The sequence below is a fragment of the Cherax quadricarinatus genome, chromosome 3, assembly GCF_038502225.1.
Source record: "Cherax quadricarinatus isolate ZL_2023a chromosome 3, ASM3850222v1, whole genome shotgun sequence".
Lineage (NCBI taxonomy): Eukaryota > Metazoa > Arthropoda > Malacostraca > Decapoda > Parastacidae > Cherax > Cherax quadricarinatus.
In genome coordinates, this window is record NC_091294.1 from 27,285,168 (window position 1) to 27,292,124 (window position 6,957).

Consider the following 6,957-nt stretch of genomic DNA (forward strand, 5'->3'; position numbering starts at 1 on the left):
AACTTCATTCATCTTGAACAACTAATTATACAGACTATGTAAATTTAAACCCAACTCTGTGAGAGTAAGATTTACATATGCAGAATGGTTATCATCTTTGGGTGGATCGAATTCTTCTGCAGTGGCTAACACATGTCTTGACTGAGGGCGATCTGAACAAGTATCTACGAAAGATACAGCTACATTCACTAGTGACTGTGGAATTACTAACTGGTATGCTCTTCTGCTTGGAGTACCCAACTCGGCTGTTCGATACAGTAATTCTTGACTCGTGACAAAGTCACTAATGGGTGCTGGTGGCTTCACAGTCAGAATAAGATCTTCCTGGAGCAGGAATCGAATCGCACCAGACCACAAGGGATCAGTTCTTTCTTACTGGAGGAATGAACAAACTTGGTGGAGTGGATGACTCTCCCCGGTTGAAAAAAGTAACGCTATAACACACAATATGAGCAAGGGAGAACGGATCTACTATCTCTCACTGCAAGCACAGAGGAAAAGAAATGAACACGGTCAGCAATACTGGTATTCAATCTGAGTCGCACACAGTGACATGAGGTATCAACTATAAAGAGACTACACTTACAAACATTAACAACGTGAAGATTACTCGAGAAACAACTTTTTACAATGCGCGGATTACTGTCAACGAGGATGGCATCACCATCTGGAACACAAGGAACAACACCAACAATCAAGTGAGTACACTAGCCACAGAAACGTCTTTCTGCAATGGCTTGTGACATCAGCAAGAGATGGCATAACTCGCTGCAAGTAAAGTTCTTCTCAAAGCGTCCCCTGGGAGGGACCGACTACTTGAACAAGTCGCCATCGCAGGGATAGTAGTCTCAGCACCCAGGGATGTCTGAGGTTCCTCTGAAACCCAAGGTAACTGTACACTATCCTGCGTGCACGATATTGTGGCTGGATTCCAGACAGGAGTGACAGTCTGACTAATGCCTGACCGCTCGGCTATGTTAATAAGTAATGGACGAATCTATAGGAACTTAATCTGAACTTCACATTACGCAGCACTTCAACAAATCTCAGATACAAGCTGTGAGAACAAACACATTGCTCAAGGGCTAGGTGTTGTCTTTCAGTCAGTAAGGGAATATTGGGACTGTGGACTGATTCATGTTTACTTTGACTGGCATGATACAAGTGAACAAACAAAAGTGACTGGGACATCTTTACAGGGAACTTACTCAAGGACATAAAAGCAAGAATAATAGAGAGAATATATGACACAGTAAAGCTGAAATGGGAGAAAATACTTAACTATTATGCATAAGTAAAGGAAAAAAAAATAAGTCACACTGTAAGCAAGGAAAACTCACATAAAAAGAGAATTACTCAACTGGATAAGCAACACTTAGAAAATCAAGAAAAATTGTACTTTACTCAAATTTACTTTAAATTAAATTAATGGCACAGTGAGTTGTCTTTACTCTCATTTGAATAAAGAAATTCAACAATAAATGGTAAATCAATCAAAAATGATAAAATGGAATCAATAAATCTTGTGCAAAATTAAAACAAACTGGGAAAGCAATTCACTAAAAAGAAAAGAAAATGACACACAAGGGATAAAATATGCACAGAACAAGAAATGTGAAACTGAAATCACAGAGTATTACACTGAAATAAACTGTAGCAATATTGCAAATAAGTACTAATCAAAAAGTACTGCACAACACAACACTACATAAAAAATTTCTGAAAGAAAAAAATTTAATGGCAGCACAATATTTACACAAAAATCATTGCAAATGAGTCAATACTGCAATAATAAAAAAAAATGCGCGCACACAAGAAAATGCAGTTTACAAAAACAAAAAAACAAAATTATCAAGGAATGAACTTATTGAACACTTTAACTCTTAATTGCAGCTTAAACAAACACTTACTGAACAAGCAAAAGAATGATTTACTTTAAAAAAAAAAAGTTAAAAATTGCACTAAGAGTGAATTTGTTCAATGAAATATGAAAAAAAATAAAGGGCAAAAAATAAAAAAACAGAAAGGTTAACACTCACAATAAGGCAGGAACACAACACATCAATATATGCACAATACTATGAGTGTTCTTGCAATGAAGCTTGGGGTGACAAAAATTGGAAAATAATTGTCTTGCTTCAAACAAAATAATGGCACTATTGTCTGTGGAGATAAGACAAATTAGACACTGACTAAATGAAAAGAATTAACACAAGAATGTTCAACACACAGAAAAGAAAAAAAAAATAGCAAATGAATAAAAAAAAAAAATTCAGCAAGGACACACATACTGGGAGAAAAAAAAAAATAACTGAGACAACACTGAATTATGATGCAGAAAATAAGATAACAAGTTACTGAATTACTTCACTATATAAATTACTAGGCAAAGAACACAGTACTGTGAACACACGATAATTGTGAAATGTAAACACAAGTTTATACTGCTTATATATTGCACGCTGTATAGTCCTTGTGGCTTAGCGTTTCTTTTTGATTATAATAATAATTATATATTGCACACAACAGGGAAAAATGGAAAAGTGCTTACTTCACGTATGTATATAAAAAAAATAAACACATCACAACAGAAATAAAAATAAAGCACGAAAATTAACACTGAAGAAAGAAGAAAAAAAAAATTGCAAACAGAATGTAATGAACACTGATTCTAATCAAGAGTCACAGAATAACACTAAAGATAACTGAGAATTGTCTCAACACTCGCAAATGTGTCTATAAAAATATCACTGTAGCGACGTTGGTGGAGAATGAGAATAGTGTGGGAGGTGGAGGAAGGTTGGTTGTAGCTGGCGTGGCACTCCACTACTCTCAAACACATTGAATTTGCACTTAAATCGACAATAGACTCTCACAGGAGGCTTTTATGTAGGTGCACAGGGTCAAAGGAACAATCTTGCTTCTTGACTCCCTATGTGGTCCGTAAAATAAAATGCTAGGACCCGTTATAAGGGTATAAAAAACAGAGGTGGGTGTGAGTGAGTGAGGCAGCGCGGTGAGACACCGCGTGGTGACTGGGCCTATGGGATGAGTCGCGTAAGCCACTCTGGGGACACCCGCACTAGGCACAAAAATATTCTAAGCCGGCTGGCTTAGAAACCCACAAAATACCACGACACCACAGGGACGGTAAAAAACACAGAACAGCTTGAACTGGAAGCACAAAGCGACGGTGAAGGCTGGAACTCACGTGGCTTGCTTGAGTACTGGGTTAGTCACCTGGGTTAGTTGGCTGGCTGGCTTAACCCGTCACACAGACTGGCTTGAGAACTTGTAACGATGAGCACAGCAGGGGTGGAAAGCTGGCTAGCAGGTAAGGCTGGATGGTGTAGGATTGGACTCCCCCCCCCCCCCACAGACTGGCTTGGTGGCTTGGCTTAATTTGCAAACTCGGGTCAACCCCTCGGAAGTAATGCAAATAAGCGGAGAAGACACATGGACTGACCGGTAAGCAGGAAGCAAACAGGCTGGTGGACGCTTGCTTGGGTAGCTACTGCTAGGCTAGGCCTGCTGGCAACACAAAATGTCCATCGTGCTGGTCGAAAGAAATCTCCCTACATCGGCATAATTAACACTTATACGCCCACACCGGTGTCACCAATTGTTGTGAAGGGTTCGTGGAGATTTGATGGTTGGAGTTAAACACATTCGTTGGATGTTAACACACACATTAGCAGAGTGCGAGAAGAGAGAGCCCAAACTGCCTGTCCTGTCGCCTGCTAGGCCTGCAGGGAACCGAGGCCTAGGGCCGGGAGCGTAGCGCTCACATCGGCATCACATGACATCATACAAACTAGTCACTGAGCCTAGCAAAGGGGTTGTGTATGCAAAACATGGATGGTACTAACTATGATACTCAGATAACATACATATACAGGGGATCAGCAACTATGCTGACAGATATAGGGGAACCATTTAACAGTATGTTGAGTTGAATATTTGAGGCTCTGTTGCCAAACAGCATGAAGTATGTTTTGTCTATGTTGAGAGTGAGTTTGTTGGTCATCATCCAAGCATATATCTTTTGCAGTTCAATGTTTACAGTGTTTTCAAGCACAGCTGGGTCTGAATGGGAGTAGACATATGTAGTGTCATCTGCAAATAGAACTGGTGTAAGGAGTTGGGATGCATTGGGGAGATTATTGATGTAGATGAGAAAGAGGAGTGGGCCTAGGACACTACCTTGGGGTACTCCTACAGCTACAGGTTGGATAGCGGAGCTGACTCCATTTGCATGTACATATTGGTGTCTGTTGTTAAGATAGGATTTTAGGTAGTCAAGAGAATGTCCTCTTATGCCGTAATGATTCAGTTTGAGGTGCAAGAGATTGTGGTCAACTGTGTCAAATGCTTTTCTTAGGTCAATAAAGAGCCCCAGGGGATATTCATTTTTATCGAAAGCTGTGTATATTAGGTCAAGCATTTGTATAATAGCATCATTCGTGCTTTTTTTTTTTTGGTCTAAATCCAAACTGGCATGGGTTAAGTATGTTGTTGGATGTAAGGTAGGAGTAAAGTCGCTTGTGTATTATTTTTTCAGATATCATGGAGAGTAAGGGCAAGTTTGATATGGGTCTGTAATTGTTCAAATCAGTTGGATCTCCACCTTTGTGGATCGGGGTGACCCTTGCTGTCTTGAGTATGGATGGAAAGGTTGAGGATGCTATAGATTTGTTAAACATTGTTGCAATAATGGGTGACAGTTCTGGTGCATCTTTTGTATATATAAATGGCGGCAAGTTATCTAGATCACCTGATTTGTTTTTTAATGATTTAATGATGAGTGAGACTTCAGTGGGATTAGTTGGAGTTAGAAATAGAGTATTTGGATAGTTGCCATTGAGGTACTTGCTCGGATGGGTATTTGAGCTAGGAATTTGACTCGCTAGCTTTGATCCTACAGTAGAAAAGAAGACATTAAATTTGTCGGCTGTGTCTATAGGTTGCATTGAGGCTCATCTGGTTTAGTTAAGTCTATCTCTCTATTTCCAGTTGGTTTCCTTGAGCCCAAAATTTTGGAGAGGGTTTGCCAGGTACTTTTCATGTCACCTTTTATTTCATTAGAAATAGAGATATTATTATATAGATGTAGATGAGATAAAAGGAAAATAGAAGCATCAAGTAAGAGAGATGAAGGTTTATAAACTAAAAGGGGGAGGCAGTTAGGGCAAGTTATAAACAGCTATTGGAGGATAGATGGGCTAGTGAGAATATAGGCAATGGGGTTGAAGATGTATGGGGTAGGTTTAAAAATGTAGTGTTAGTGTGTTCAGCAGAAGTTTGTGGTTACAGGAAAGTGGGTGCGGGAGGGAAGAGGAACGATTGGTGGAATGATGATGTAAAGTGAGTAATAAGGGAGAAAAAGTTAGCATATGAGAGGTTTTTACAAAATAGAAGGGATGCAAGGAGAGAAGAGTATATGGAGAAAAAGAGAGGTTAAGAGAGTGGTGAAGCAATGTAAAAAGAGAGCAAATGAGAGAGTGGGTGAGATGTTATTAACAAATTTTGTTGAAAATAAGAGAAAGTTTTGGAGTGAGATTAACAAGTTGAGGAAGCCTAAGGAACAAATGGATTTGTCAGTTAAAAATGGGAGAGGGGAGTTATTAAATGAAGAGTTAGAGGTATCGGGAAGATGGAGGGAATATTTTGAGGAATTGTTTAATGTTGATGAAGAAAGGGAAGCTGTGATTTCGTGTATAGGGCAAGGAGGAATAACATCTTGTAGGAATGAGGAAGAGCCAGTTGTGAGTGTGGGGGATGTTTGTGAGGCAGTGGGTAGAATGAAAGGGGGTAAGGCAGCCGGGATTGATGGGATAAAGATAGAAATGTTAAAAGCAGGAGGGGATATAGTTTTGGAGTGGTTGGTGCTATTATTTAATAAATGTATGGAAGAGGGTAAGGTATCTAGGGATTGGCAGAGAGCATGCATAGTTCCTTTGTATAAAGGCAAAGGGGACAAAAGAGAGTGCAAAAATTATTGGGGGATAAGTCTGTTGAGTATACCTAGTAAAGTGTATGGTAAAGTTATTATTGAAAGAATTAAGAGTAAGACGGAGAGTAGGATAGCAGATGAACAAGGAGGCTTTAGGAAAGGTAGGGGGCGTGTAGACCAAGTGTTTACAGTGAAACATATAGGTGAACAGTGTTTAGAAAGAGCTAAAGAGGTTTTTATGGCATTTATGGATTTGGAAAAGGCATATGACAGGGTGGATGGGGGGGGGGGCAATGTGGCAGATGTTGCAGGTGTATGGTACAGGAGGTAGGCTATTGAAAGCATTGAAGAGTTTTTACGAGGATAGTGAGGCTCAAGTTAGAGTATGTAGGAAAGAGGGAGATTATTTCTCAGTAAAAGTAGGCCTTAGACAAGGATGTGTGATGTCACTGTGGTTGTTCAATATATTTATAGATGGGGTTGTAAGAGAAGTGAATGCAAGGGTCTTGGCAAGAGGTGTGGAGTTAAAAGATAAAGAATCAGACACAGTGGGAGTTGTCACAGCTGCTTTATGCTGATGAAAGTGTGCTCTTGGGAGAGTCTGAAGAGAAGTTGCAGAGGTTCATGGATGAATTTGGTAGGGTATGTAAAAGAAGAAAATTAAAAGTGAATATAAGAAAGAGTAAGGTCATGAGGATGATAAGATTAGGTGATGAAAGATTGGATATCAGATTGGATGGAGAGAGTATGGAGGTGAATATATTCAGATGTTTGGGAGTGGATGTGTCAGCAGATGGGTCTATGAAAGATGAGGTGAATCATAGAATTGATGAGGGGAAAAGGGTGAGAGGTGCACTTTGGATTCTGTGGAGACAAAGAACTCTGCTCAAGGGCACTTTAAATGTATATTACGTGAGGGTGGGGCAGCCATACCTACCACACCTAACCTCTTAAAATAAATACTACTGTACATGAGCGATATACAGTGGACCCTCGGTTATCGG